The sequence below is a fragment of the Diadema setosum genome, chromosome 6, assembly GCF_964275005.1.
Source record: "Diadema setosum chromosome 6, eeDiaSeto1, whole genome shotgun sequence".
In the NCBI taxonomy this organism is placed as follows: Eukaryota; Metazoa; Echinodermata; class Echinoidea; order Diadematoida; family Diadematidae; genus Diadema; species Diadema setosum.
The window spans coordinates 19897849-19912921 of NC_092690.1; positions in this window are offsets into that span (position 1 = coordinate 19897849).

Consider the following 15073-nt stretch of genomic DNA (forward strand, 5'->3'; position numbering starts at 1 on the left):
TGTTGCTTTCCCCTCCATTTCACATCTCAACTCTCTCTTTCTCACTGGTGAGCACATGTCATCCGTCACATTCTGTCACGTGATAAGCACACCGAATAGTCATTGCTTACAATTCGTTATGCCGAAGGGGTTTGCTTTTTCAAAGGTTTGTCATTCTGAAAATGAAACAAGATTCGTTATTCCAAAGGTTCGTTGATTCGAAAGAGAAAAAAGAAAGAAAACACAACAAACAACTAAATAAACAAACAAACAAACAAACAAACAAACAAACAAACATTCGTTACTCGATCCTAAAGATTGTTTATCCGAAAACAAACTGAGGTACGTAATTCCAAAGGTTTGTTACTACATGTGCAAATATGCACTTTTTTTTTTTACATTTTCTCATCAACGAACCTTTTGAATAACGAACTTCTCTTTTTTTTTTTTGGGGGGGGGGGGGGGGAGGGGGTCTCCTTTTCTTCTCATTAACGAACCTTCAAAATATGGAACCTTATTATTCATTTTTCGAACTAACGAACTTCGTAATAACAAAATATCTTCGGAAAAAAAAAGCCACAAAATAAATGTTTTAATAAAATCAATTTCATATTCGAATTACGACATCTATTTTTATAGGTAAGGCTTATACGAATTTGTGTGTTTCGGAATAACGAACCTTTGGAATAACAAGCATCACCCATATTACAGGTATTATTTTTTTTTTTATTATTATTAAGCCATTTAACCCTCTCGTGAACACTACTAACAACACTAGCACTAAACAAGTGCATACTAGTATATTGATATGATATTTGTGGACGTGTCGAGGCCGAGTGGATGAGAGCTGCGCACGTTTCTGAATCACATGAGGTATGGGTTCGTGGGTTTGCTCTTCAGCAAGACACTTTGTCCATATTGCACCCAGGAGTACCAAGCACACGGGAGGATGAGAATGCCTAACGGATGTCGGTTGATCAGCATGTGCGCGCCTAAAAAATGACGACTGGCTGGAATGTCCCTCGGGGAATGGAGAGTGAGCACGGTCAGTGTTTTCGGAAATAATGCATCCAGTGACCGGGGTTATGATAGTCTGTAAAGTGCATGGAGATTCCTACCAAGTCTGAAATGCACTATATAAAAACTAGCTATCTTTATCATTAGGCCCTATTACTATTCTTATCACTTTTATATATCATTTATGGCGTATTTCTATTAAATCAATACTATTATTATTATGATTTCACCTGGAAATTATGATAATATGGCCAGATTCTTGAATTTATCATGTTTATTGGTTTTAGAAATCCAGAATTGAGGGCTAGCAGTGCTCTTCTAGTAGACCCTGCTATCCAGGGGAAACGTTTGAGTAAGATGGGATACTTTATGGGTACTAAACTATAGCAGTTCTTCTATTTAAAGGGATAATCCAGTCCAAAAAATAAGTTAGCCTGATAAGAAAGAGTAAAATATTACGAGTTCAACGATATAATTTTGATCGAAATCGGATGAAAAATAAAATAAGTTATGACTTTTTGAAGTTCACTATTTTGGGAGGAAACAGGTCTTGAACAGAATTATGAATATGCAAATTGCACAGTAAGCATGTCATTCACTCACAACTTGCCTTGTAGTTTGTATATTAAACTTTGAAATTCCCAGTCTATCATTCAAATGCAATTATGCCCGAGGCTCAAATCGGATAACTGATCACTATTCTGAAGTTTTTCAACCAGGAAGAACACCAAGTTCAGACTTCAATGACAGAAAAATGGAATGTTCGTCTTTTTTGTTTGTGTGTGTGTGTGTGTGTGTGTGTACGTAATCAATGGAAAATTGTGAGGGTATGCCATGGTTAGCTCACTCATTCGCATATTAAAGGGATGGTACAATACTGGTGGAGATGAGAATTGGCTATAACTCTTTGAGAGATGCCAAGATATGATATAGTACAGAGCATACAATTTTAAGAGGAATTCAAAGTTTATTTGATGAAAATCGGGTTTGGAATTACTGAAATATCCAAAAAATAAAGTAAAACAAAGCGATCGTAATAAAAAGTGGGTCCCACACTTCACAATCACTGTGTTTTGCATATCCCAGCCATTTCAAAACCGATTTTCATCACATAAAGAATGTTAAATTCCTCATGGAATTACATGCTCTTGCATATTAGTATTTCATAAGAGGTTTCTCCTTATAACACCAACAAATAAATGTTAGAAACCTGAAATTAGGTCTCAACCAAAGGTATACGATCCCTTTAATATCCATTGTACAATAATTGTTTTGCAGAGAATAGCAAAACTTCAAAATGTCTTCTTTATTTCTCATCCGATTTCAGTCAAATTTTTACCGTTGAACTCGTAAGATTGTACTCTTTTTTTTTTATCTAATCAGACAACTTATATTTGGACTGATTTTTACCCTTTAAAGGACAAACGCACCTGCAAAGACTCGAATCCGGGACTGTCCGAATAAAAGTCTATAGCCTTGGCTACTAAACCACAATGTTGTTTACATAGTTTTTTATGCTCATTTTTTTTTTTCAATTTTATCACTTCAGAATCAGTCTTATAATATTTTGCAATTTACCATTTGCCTTTGGTGCCGTATTCAATGGTGTTGTAAATACATTGGGAGATGTCAATACATTTGGAGATGTCATTATTTTTCTTCAGCTATTTTTAGAGGTCGTTAAGTTTTTTTAGAAGGGAGTTGGGTCAAGATTTGTGACCCACCAAATTAACACACACACACACATACGCACACACACATATACATGCATTTATTATCGGTCCTACTGTAGAGCCTATGTACATGTATACAGCATGGAGCTACAAATGGCTCGATCCATTGTCATATAGGTTCGTACATAATCCATGTACTATATTGCTCATTTTCTCTGGGATTAAAAAAAACAAACAAACACAAACATACAATAGAGTTTGAGTAATCTGCGTTATTCTGGATTGCTTTCTGAGTTTATGACGACTCTCGCTACCTCATGTACGATACCGCGTAATATTTATGCGTAACGCAAGTATAAATTTAATGGCGTATGAACTCCAAAGAAGCATAGCATAAATAGTACGGATACTGAGCAAGCAACGCCCAACCATTCCGAGTGGGACATAATCTCGTATACCGATAGATCCATGAATTAGCACAATACGCTTTCGTTATGCCCTCTATTGATTTAATGAGTACATGTAATGACACCGGTACACGATCGGACGGCTTCCTTGACGCTAAACGTTAAACGCTAAACGACACGATGTAATGTATACAGACTTCTTTTATTGATCTGTATTTGCATCACACACACACACACACACACACACACACACACACACATACACACACACACACACGCCATTGCACACGTGATAGGGGAAATTGGCATGAGATGTTTTGATTTGATGTGTCACAGAAATAACGGTGTACGGGTTTACGTGTAGTAAGAGATGCTCACCTTATTCAGGTCAATCCTGATGGCAGAGCTGCTGTGGTTGCTCCGAGAGCTGCACTGCACAATTCCTTGCACGTTGAACACACTAACATGTATGATCTTTCGAACTTGGGCAAGGTGCACGTATGCACAATAAATGTGCGGAAGAACTCGCGGAGAACGGGTTTGTTTACTTCGCCGGCGGGGGTCACTGTGTGTTGTCCGAGTCCAGTCTGTGGGCAGCTAGCCTTCAGCTGAGGCTTGGTGTCTTTTTTTTTTCTTGATGCGCCTGACAACTGCGATCAAATCACGTTGCCTTGTCTATTCAAGAAGATACAGTTGTACTAGTACCCCCTTGGTCAAGTGGGCAGCTTTGTGTTGTTTTTTTGTTTTTTTGTTTTTCTCGATGCGCCTCAGCAGCGCCTGACAACTGTGATCAAATCACGTTGTCTTGTTTATTAGTCTAGTGGGATTTCTGAATAAAGGGCTCTCTAAAAAGGTGTCAGAGGCATTTTTGAGTAAATGTTGAGCACCGGTCTCTTTTACCTAATTTGTGTATGCTGAATCCGAAAAAACAGGTTCCCAGGCAAAATTCACTGATCTTGACCATCTAATTTTCATAAACAAAGTGGCTGCCCAGCCATAGAAATTGTCAGTTTCAGACACGCATTTTGCAGAAATTCTTTACAAACGAGCCGGATAAAAGTGATTTCAAATCTTTGTAAATCGAATGGAATGATTAATTTGAGGGATAAACGTTTCTCAGTTGGGAAATAGTATATTTTATTTATGATTATACAAATAAGTACTGAAATATACAGGTGAATATATATAAACATGTAATCAACACTGGAAGAGTAATTTTTTACGTTTTGTTTTGTTTTGTTTTTCTTGAGAGGCAAGTTAATTACTGAATATGTAGACTTTAAGGTTTTGAGGGTTAGGAAAAATCCGATTCCCAAGAGAAATTAACCAATATTGACCAGCTAATTTGCATAAACAAAATGGCTGCCCAGCCACAGAAATTGTCAGTTTCAGACACGCATTTGCTATAAATTCTCTGCAAACGTGCTGGAAAAAGTGATTTGAAATCTTTGTACCCAGAATGGATTTAGCAATATGAGGGATAAACGTTTCTCAGGTGCTAGATAGTATATTTTATTCATGATTATGCAAATTAGTACTGAAATATGCAGATGAAAAAAAAAAAAATATATATATATATATATATATATATATTATAAGTATATAGATAATTCATGTATGTATATTAACACTGGAAAAGAAATTTTTACTCTTTTTTTCTTGAGAAATAGTATATCGTCTTCTTAAGAAGAATATTATGCAAATTAGTAGACCTACTGAAATATGCAGATAAATATGCAGATAAATATAAATATAAATATAAATATAAATATATATACATATATATATTAATATATATATATATATATATATATATATATATATATATACATATATATTATCACTGGAACTTCAACGAGTCATTTTTTACAGATTTTTTTTTTTTTTTTTTTGAGAGGGAAGTTAAACATTAAATATGTAGACTTTAAGGTTTTAGGGGTTAGTTAAAAACCAGAATTCCTTCTCAGTTGTATCAAAAATGCAAATATTGCAGTTGATATGCAAGTCATAATGTAAGCTCTATGGCCCGAATTCACGAAGGGGGTACAAACAAAACCATGGTTTAAACCATGGACAAAAACCATGGAGCTCCAAGTGTCGCACGGAATATTTCGTTACGAAATTGGTCATTTCGTCGATAAAATGACAGGTTTCGTTAACGAAATTATCATTCCGTGGACGAAATGTTCATTTAGTTACAAAATGTTGTCATTTTGTTACAAAATAATAATTTCATCGACGAAATGACTGATTTCGTGACGAAATATTCCATGCGACACTTGGCACTCCATGGTTTTTGTCCATGGTTTAAACCATGGTTTTGTTTGTACCACCTTCGTGAATTCGGGCCTTTGAGTTTAATGTGCATGCAGTTCATTCAATAGCCTATATACCCCGATGGGATTTTTTTTTTTTTTGTCAGAGGATTTGAAAAAAAAAAATGCTCTCGTAGAGTCTTGATACAACACATCCATAGAACAAACCTCGTAAACCTTCACAACCTAATTTGTGCCTCTACTACAGGGGAATATGACATGGTACACTGTAGTTATTTGCCAGCGGATATACATAAACTGTGCAATTAAATGTTTTGAGCTTCCTACACCAACGGTAGCCACAAAATTCATTATCATGTTCATATGGCAAGAAATGCAAAATCCATTGTTTCTGGAGGAATTTAGAACCGATTTTTCCCTGTGTACAGCCCTATACAAGTGCTGTGACTTCAAAAACACATGCAGGGAATGAGCTTAGAAGACATTAAAGGGACTGTACAGTACTGGTTGAGGTGGGGATTCATGTTTTGAACATTCCTAAGTGAGTAAATGAAAAGCCTCTTATGAAATATGAAAGAGCATGTAATTTTAAGAAGGATTCAACATTCATTTGATGAAAATTGGTTTTCAAATGGCTGAGATATCCAAAAAAGACTAATAATAAAAGGCGACATGCCACAACTTTATTAGGGTCTCTTTGTTTCACCTTGTTTTTGGATATCTCAGCCATTTCAAAACCGATTTTCATCGAATAAACTGTTGATACCACTTAGAATTGCATGCTCTTTGACATCTCATAGAGTGGTTTCTGAATATCTCGCAAAACGTTAAAATCTAAATCCTCACCTCGACCAGAACTGTACACACCCTTTAACTAAGTAAATTTCCAATAAATTTTCTAGTACACGGCTAATAATTGTTTATTTAAACTCTACAACCAAATCGTCTAATTTGGGGCATTTAGTCACTCAGACACAGTTATTGAGGCACTTTGGAAAGTAATTTGTTTTGACACCAGAATCACATGATTTCCCTTTCACAAGTTTTACCTACACGCAATGCTCTTAAAGGAATGTTTCCCGTGGCAGCCATTTTGCATTTCAACATGGCAGTGCACCTACAGGAAGCAGTCCCGCCTACGCAATGATAATATTTATTGAAGTGATTGACTTACACATAGGTCCTACATGAAAGCGCTCCAGCATGCTTGAGTTTGCAGGGTAAAGGTCTTACAGCACCAAATATGGGTCGAAATCCATTTTGAATTGCAAGAGTGGCAGCCAATGCGAATAATCCATATTATTACAGAATGTATATAATTACATGTGTATATGTGTGTGTGTGTTTGTAAAAGAATGTACAACGTACACCACCATAAACATTGATATGCCTAGAAGTTGCTTGTTACCACAGATATTAGCTGAAAAACAGCCATTTTGAATGATAAAACGGCAGCCTCAAAAATGATCTGCAATTTTAGGGAGGGGATCAAAGTGTATCTGAATGTTCAACATCATGAGCCCGGTTTATGCCCGAAATGTGAACTTTCTGTGTTATTTGCAACATGAGATATGGGTCAAAATATACATTCTGGTATGGCGGCCATTTTGAATTTCAAGATGGCCACCTATAATATCAAAATGGACCATCATTTCAGAAAAAAAGATGTTTCAGAAAGTCTGATAGCATACGCATGCTCTTTGCCCAAAGTTAGAACCTTACAAAATACATGCGATACGAGATATAGGCCCAATTACATTTGCTATGGTGGCATTTTGAATTTCAAGATGGCCGCCAACCAAAATGATCCATCATTTAAAACAAAAATATATATTTTAGCATGTCTGACATCATAAGCATGTTTTTTGCCCCAAATTTTTACTTTCCATAATGCTTACAACCTGAGATACAGGTGAAAATACATTTAGCTATGGCGGCTATTTTGAATTCAAGATGGCAGCACTCAAATTGTATTAAAACAATCTACAATATCAGGAAATGGTGTATCAGAATGTCTGACATCATAAACATGCTTTTTGCATCGAATTTGAACCTTCTATGATGCTCACATTATGAGAACTGGGTCAAAATACAGTTTGCTATGGTGGCCATTTTGAAATTCAAAATGGCGGCTGAAGACGTGGCCGAAAAAAAAAATGGAACCAAAGTTTTTTGGATTCAGCACCCCAAAATTGACAAAGTTTAAAAAAAAAACCAACAACTCAATTTTGGCACGAAAATCTCACGGGATCCAATATTTCGACATGGCAGATCGTGCTATCAGTAGAAACAGCTCGAGTGGTCGTAAAGTACGAGATGATGCGGGAGACAAAATTCGCGGTGATGCGAGGTGCTCTCAGTAGAAACACGCTCATTGTACTTGGCGTGAACATTTGTGACGATCTTGCCAAGAATGCGCTCACCCCTTGTTGGTTTATCAACAACTTGTCGAAGGTTCACGTCGCAGAGAAATGGGTTCAAATCCAGTTCATTAAAATCCCCCAGCATGACAATAGCTGCAACTGGATGCTTGGTCAGTATTGTTTTGATCCACAGCAATTTGCATATGGTCGATCAACTGGGCAGCTATTTCTCTGTCTGGTTGCGGGTATTAGATTCTGGCGACAAAAAGATATTTCTCTTGGTAGACGACAGGGCTTAGATGTGACCACAACACTTCCACGTGTTCGGGGGGGGGGGGGGGGGTCATCCCACGAGACCGACACCCATGAGTCATACGGTCCACGAGACCGACATCAAAAATAGGTCCATGAGTCATACAGCCCATGAGTTCTACACTAGACGCAAAAGGCTCACGAGACCGACACTAAAGCCCCTTTTACACTTTCACGGATCGCATCACGGATGACCACGGATCGTCGATCCGGGATCATCCGTACTGTTTCCGGCATGACCGTGTTGACTCCGTGAAGTCCTCCGGCATTATCAAGCTTGCTTAATTTTTCATCCCGGACATCACGGATGAAAATCAATACGAACTCATCCTTGTTGGCACCGTCTACTCCGTGTTGCCGCCGTATTCCTTCCTTGTAGGCACCGGCTATTCCGTGTTGCCTCCGTACTCATTCCGGGACAATCCGTTAAGACATCGGGACCTCCGTATTATCATCGGCTCCATCCGGGATGCGAAATTTGTCTATTTTGCCAATACAAGCTCATAAAGTCCATGAAATTTGCTCACATCTTCCCCCATCAGTACAGCCAGCAACCCCTCATACTGTTCGATCTATTGTAGCCTGAAAAGCTTCAGTGACCCACACACATTTCCGTGGTGGTTTGTGTGTGTGTGTGTGTGTGTATGTGTGTTTTGATTTGTTTTGTTTTGTTTTGTTTTGCTTTATGTCATGACGTTCCCGCAAAATGAGAGTTTGCAAGAAGAGATTTGCCTGATGTCGACAGGCCTAGGCGTATGTAGGCTGCTGTAGATTTTCTGGAGTGCTTGTTGTTAGCTCTGGAGGCATGTTGTCCGAGAATGATAAAGTATCAAAAACAAAAATAAATGTCATCTGTCAACATTTTAGGGACATCCGTGTAAAGACCGTGAAGGGACCCAGTTGCATCCGTGCTCTGCTTTGATATCCGTGTTAGCTCCGTATCGTTTCCGCTGTGGTTCGCGTTCGTTCGTTGTCTGTCCGTGTAGGCACCGTAAGTGTCCGTGTAGCCTCCGTACTTGTCCGTGTAGACACCCAGTTGGGATCGTATTCACACCGGCATTGAGAGGAAAATCGATATTTTGCATGCCGGAACACCACGGATGACGATCCGTGGTCATCGGTGAAGCAATCCGTGAAAGTGTAAAATGGGCTTTAGCAAAGAAACCCCACGAGACCGACACTACACAATAAAGGCTCACGAGACCGACAGTATGCAAATGAGGCTCACAAGACCGATACTAGGCAAAGAAAGCCCACGAGACCGACACTAGGCAAAGAAGGTTCACGAGACCGACACTAGGCAGAGAAAGCCCACGAGACCGACACTAGGCAAAGAAGGCTCACAAGACCGACAGGATGAACAGCGCCATCTATATGTCAATTACAAATATGTACCTGTACAGGGTGTTCCATTAAGGGGAAAATTACATACTGGCGGGTGCAAATTCGTTACGCTGTCCAGCGAAAGATTGTTACTAACTAATAACAGCACCATCTACATATTAACGACATTAATTATGTATTTGAGTATATGAATATAAGAACGACCCAAGTCCATGGAAGACCATTTCGAGTAAACTAAAAAAAACTTCATATCTTTTTTGTTTGTCCAATAATATTCTATTTAACTGTGATGGGAAGGCAACATTGTATATACAAATTATAACATATATTATTATGACAATTAACATTAACATTAATTGTGGAGAGGCCATTTTGTGTGAATGGACTTGGGTCGTTCTTTGATTCGTATGGACTTGGGTCGTTCTTTGATTCATATACATGATATTCTGCTATAGAGACGAGAGAAGGACGAGAGAGGGCGCTATAATATGAATGTAAGAATGACCCAAGTCCTTCATTCTTACATTCATATAAGATTTAACTCATTTATTTCAGGCACTTCCGGGGGTATTTAGGATTTATCATTTATACACAAGATGAGTCCATGCATAAGCTACAATTTCCCATGTCAAAATGAATTTGGCCAAAAATTGGACTTGGGTCGTTCTTATATTCATATACTCATTTCTACACGTGTAGCTTTTAGGGGACAGTTTTGTTACGCTACGGGGAGCAACACTGTTACCATATTTTCTTTTTTTTTTATATAGAATTGTCCTCTTCATAGGACCCCCTCAAAAAAAAAAAAAAAAAGAATGAAAAAGTGATAGAGGACAAGAACAATGACTGATCTACTTTTAGATGCCATTATGCTATACTTAATAGGCTTTCCTATTTTCTACTTAGACGGTGGACAGGATATAATTTTTTTTTTCACTCTTTTCTTTCTCGGCCTTATTAAATATCCTCTCTGCCTGCTTTTACCCGCCTGTTTAGAGTTCAATTTGTAATTTTCTCTTTAACTTTAATGTATGAAATTCAATGGTTGAAGACTTTTTTTTTTTTATCGCAGCGATTCACCTCGATTTCAGCAGCTTGTGTTTGTAAAATTATTCTTCTCAAAACAGTACTTTTTCATGAAATAGGAAAGTCACTTTCATGGATCCATCTTCTTTTTCCGAATTCTTAACGCTGCCTATAATTGACGATTACATGATTTTCTGTGATTTTTTTATTATTTCAACACCTTTGATGACTACCCCCCCCCTATCATGTAAAGCACGTGTGCACTACAACATTGACCATTTTGTGAATAATTTTCTTGTAGTGAACTTCATTTCGTACCTGTCATTTCTAGTTGGTTGATCTGAATGTCCACATCATTTTATTATTTTTTTTTCTATGTAGGTATACCGGTATGGGCTTTGCATATAGGGATACGAGGGTGTTTTGGCATTTTCGAAAGTACCGTAATCTTGAAACATCTCATGCACATTACTGAATTTTGTTTATTTTTTTTTCACAAACACTCACACACGCAAACACAATTAAAGATCTTGAACCGTTCAGGGGGTGAGGGAGGGCAATTGACGGGGTAATACCCTAGCAACTCTCCTATTCCATTTCTTATACCTTCTTTACGCCATTATCTGGACACTCTATACAGTTAATTGGTCTATAGGTGGCGCTGTTCATCTTGTCGGTCTCGTGGGCCTTCTTTGCCTAGTGTCGGTCTTGTGAGCCTCTTTTGCCTAGTGTCGGTCTCGTGAACCTCTTTTGCCTAGTGTCGGTCTCGTGAGCCTTTTTAGCGTAGTGTCGGTCTCGTGGGCTTTCTTTGCTTTGGAAATCAAATTGTAATACCTATGGAACGATTGCCATTACCATGTTTCTAGCGCTATACACATCCAATGAGAAAGTTAAGTATCAAATGGTGCGGCGACCACTAGCATAACCTAACGTACAAATGACACCTAACTGAAGGCCTCTCCCTCCCCCCCCCCCCCCCCTCTCTCTGTCTATCTCTTTTGGTCGTGTTTAATAAGTAGATGGCCATAAGACATGGAACATATTGCTTTCGAAACCCCTTGGAATTTTATTGGACAATAAGACAGATGCTAGAGGGAAAAAGGCATTGCACTTTTCATCATGCGAATTGTTTTGAAATATCATTGTACATAAATTCAAGCTGATAAAAGAGATAATGTATTTCAAAATACATTTAGCCAATACGTCTGGCATACTCTTTTGTAAGGGGATGCTGTTTTCTTTGAGTACTGTTGTATTTACGTTAGGATGTGGTGTGTTTTAGTGGAGGTTAGATGTTTGCATTTTTTTTTTTTTGATTGCTTGGTTTTAAAAATGAATCTATTTGGGCCTCATTACAGTCTGAAATAGGGGCTGATGCAATGATATATCACTTAATTTAGCAATATTGAGATGATCAATTTCACTCAGTGAAATGATTATACAATTGTTAAAATATATTCTTATAGGAGCTGCAGAGAATTTTCTTTACTTGTAATGAGTTTTGGTGCAACAATCAGTGTCGTATTTCTAAGTTTTGTACTATTTACTAATGTCTTATCGATGTGTATAAAATTACTATACATAAAAAACATACTCATGGTTCTTAACCTCGGGCAAGTGTCTTTGGGAAATACGTGCAGTCGAAAAATCAAACCGTGTCATACAGATCAAAAAAGTAGAGTCCGGATAGAAAAGACATTGCCAATGCTGCTTTTTTTTTTCCTTCAAATTCGTATGGGTTTCTTCTGTAGCATGGAAAAAAATCCAACATGTCCAGGTTAGAATATTTACAAATTCCCTCTTAATGAAACAAACAACAACAACAACGACAGTGCATATGACGTCAAAATACATATATACGTCAATGATTCTATGCCTGAGACTTTCGCATCTGGATGCCTCTAATAAACAGAATTGATATGAAATATGACACGAAGATGCAAACCTATACTTTTCAGCATGCAACTACATATAATTCTGTCAACCTTTCATATCAGCCTATCTATACTTGCAGAATAAATCTAAAACTAGATACTGCATGACCTTTCCATGGATTTCGGAGTACAATTATGAAAAGAAATGAGCTACATTTCATTCATATCCATCACGAGATCAGTGACCCATACCATTGTTTTTCTTTCTTTCTTTTTTCGACGGTCCATTTGTATTTTGTTCCACATGTTATTTTGTGTTTGAATCAGACTAAAATACCATACTGCTTGATCTTAGAATATATCATATATACTGTATGTTCAGATCTAGGAATTTACCATATCATTATCATGCAATTATGCGAAATCCAAGAAACAATATAATTCTGAAAATCGTAATGCATGAATAATAATGATACTCCTATAATCAAATATTCACTTCTTCAATACGATGTTTTACATTAAAATGAGTATATCCCATTATTCACAGTCCTCTTTTTGTTTATATACAGATAGTTATCGGCAAGGTACATTAATATTCAGGTTATGAGAACGCATTTAATAATAATAATGCATACGATTTCTATAGCGCAATTTTCCACTCTGATTAAATGCACAAGGCGCTTTACATCGAATCAAACAGACTGAAAATACGTACACAGTAGTAGAAGAAGATGAACAAGAAAAAGAAAACATGAAAGGCTATCTTCAAAATGCACTGCTAAACAAATAGGATTTTAGATTACTCCTAAAAGATGTTATGGAGCTTGAGTCTTTCAGCTCACGAGGAAGTGAATTCCACAGTGTTGGTCCAGCGTGAGCGAAAGCTCGTTCCCCCCAAGATTTCTTAGAAAACGGAATATATAAAAGACCTGAAGTTGAGGATCGAAGAGTTCGTGAAGGTTTATATTTACGAAACAAACAAACAAACAAACATTGTAATCAGGAGCTGTTCCCTCAATAACGTGATAAACCAAAAGAAGCATCTTAATCCTAATACGCTCCTGTACAGGCAATCAATGGAGACTTTTGTAATTGGGTAACTTGTAAGTTTGGTAGATTGAAAAACAGACCATTACCGAAATCAAGCCGTGAAGAAATAAGTGAATGAACAATTTTTTCCGTTGCAGAGCGAGGTCAAATACTTACGAATAAAACCAATATTACGCAGTTGATAACGGACTGATTTAGAAATGTTGGTGATTTGATCAGACATAGTCATTTGAGAGTCAAACATAACATCTAGATTGCGACATGACTTTGACAGAGGGATATTGTTACCTACTATGGAAATGGAACTAATATCCAACTTTATATTCAAGTGAGATTTAGAACAAAAAAAAAAAAAAGAAGAGAAAAGATAAATTCACACTTGCTGTGGTTTAGAAGCAATGAGTTAGACCTCATCCAAGTATCAATATCCATGATGCAATTTCTAGACAGCGCAGTGCATCAGATGCTTGGATTTGATGCGGTGGAAAAGATACAAAAACTTGTATGTCCTCTGCATATAGATGATACCGAACAGAATGAATTTGAAATATTTTCCGCAGACCGATCAAATAGACAGAACAAAGGGTGGGCCCGCCAACAGAGCCTTGAGGTACACCACAGCCTAATGGCTTTGAGGACGATGTGACACCATTCAAAAGAACAGACTGTGAATGGTGTGATAGGTATGACTTAAACCATTCGAGAGCCTGTCCCTGTACACCCAAACTTGTAAGAGTATTGACAAGAATTTTGTGATCTACAGTGTCGAAGGCCGAAGACAGATCCAACAAAACCATTGCTGTGACGGATCCAGAATCCATTTCCCTTAAAGTATAACTAGAAACATTCCTCAAAAGGGTCTCCACACGATGGTGAGGGCGATAAGCTGACTGTAAAGGATCGAATAGAACATGTTCCAGCATTATAGTCTGAGAGTCTCGAATATATTTCTATGACATCTACTTATAAATATATATAAATATATATCTACATATAAATATATATATATATATAATTATATACATATATATATATATATATACATATACATACATACATATGATATACAATAAAAATGTATACATACTGATATACCAGATACAAACAGCATTATACTACATATACATTTCCTTCCCGATTAAACAATAAAAATGTTTTAAAAAAGGCATTATTTAATTCAGAATTGTTATATCTTAAGTTTATCATAAAACTTAGAATGACTTTTTGAGAAACATGCATACTTGTAAAATTTTACTTTTTTAATTTCTCTTCAAGGTTTGAATAAATCAGAGTTATCACACACACAATTTCTATTATTGTCAACGGTATTATTTGTTCCACACACAAAGTTCATCATAACTGACTAAGATCTGTACCTACCCTGCTGGAAAGAACACAGTGTCCGAAAATGTGAAATACAATGTGAAAGACGGTGTGAACACATTGTCAACACAATGTGAAATCTCCTCTCACCGTTAAATTCGAACATTATAACAGTGTGAACTCATTGTGAATCATCAAATCACATTGTGATTCATTAATGCACGGTGTGAAACAGGAAATTAACTTTTGAATACCCTGTGATAAACCACACCACAGTGTGAAATAATCTTCACACTGTTAGATTTTCACATAGTCGACTATGTCAACACAATGTGAACACACTGTGGGACACTGTTTTTCCAGCAGGGTACAAGCAAGACAACATCAACTCGTAGCACGAGTACTGACGTTGGCAGACAATAAAAAAAA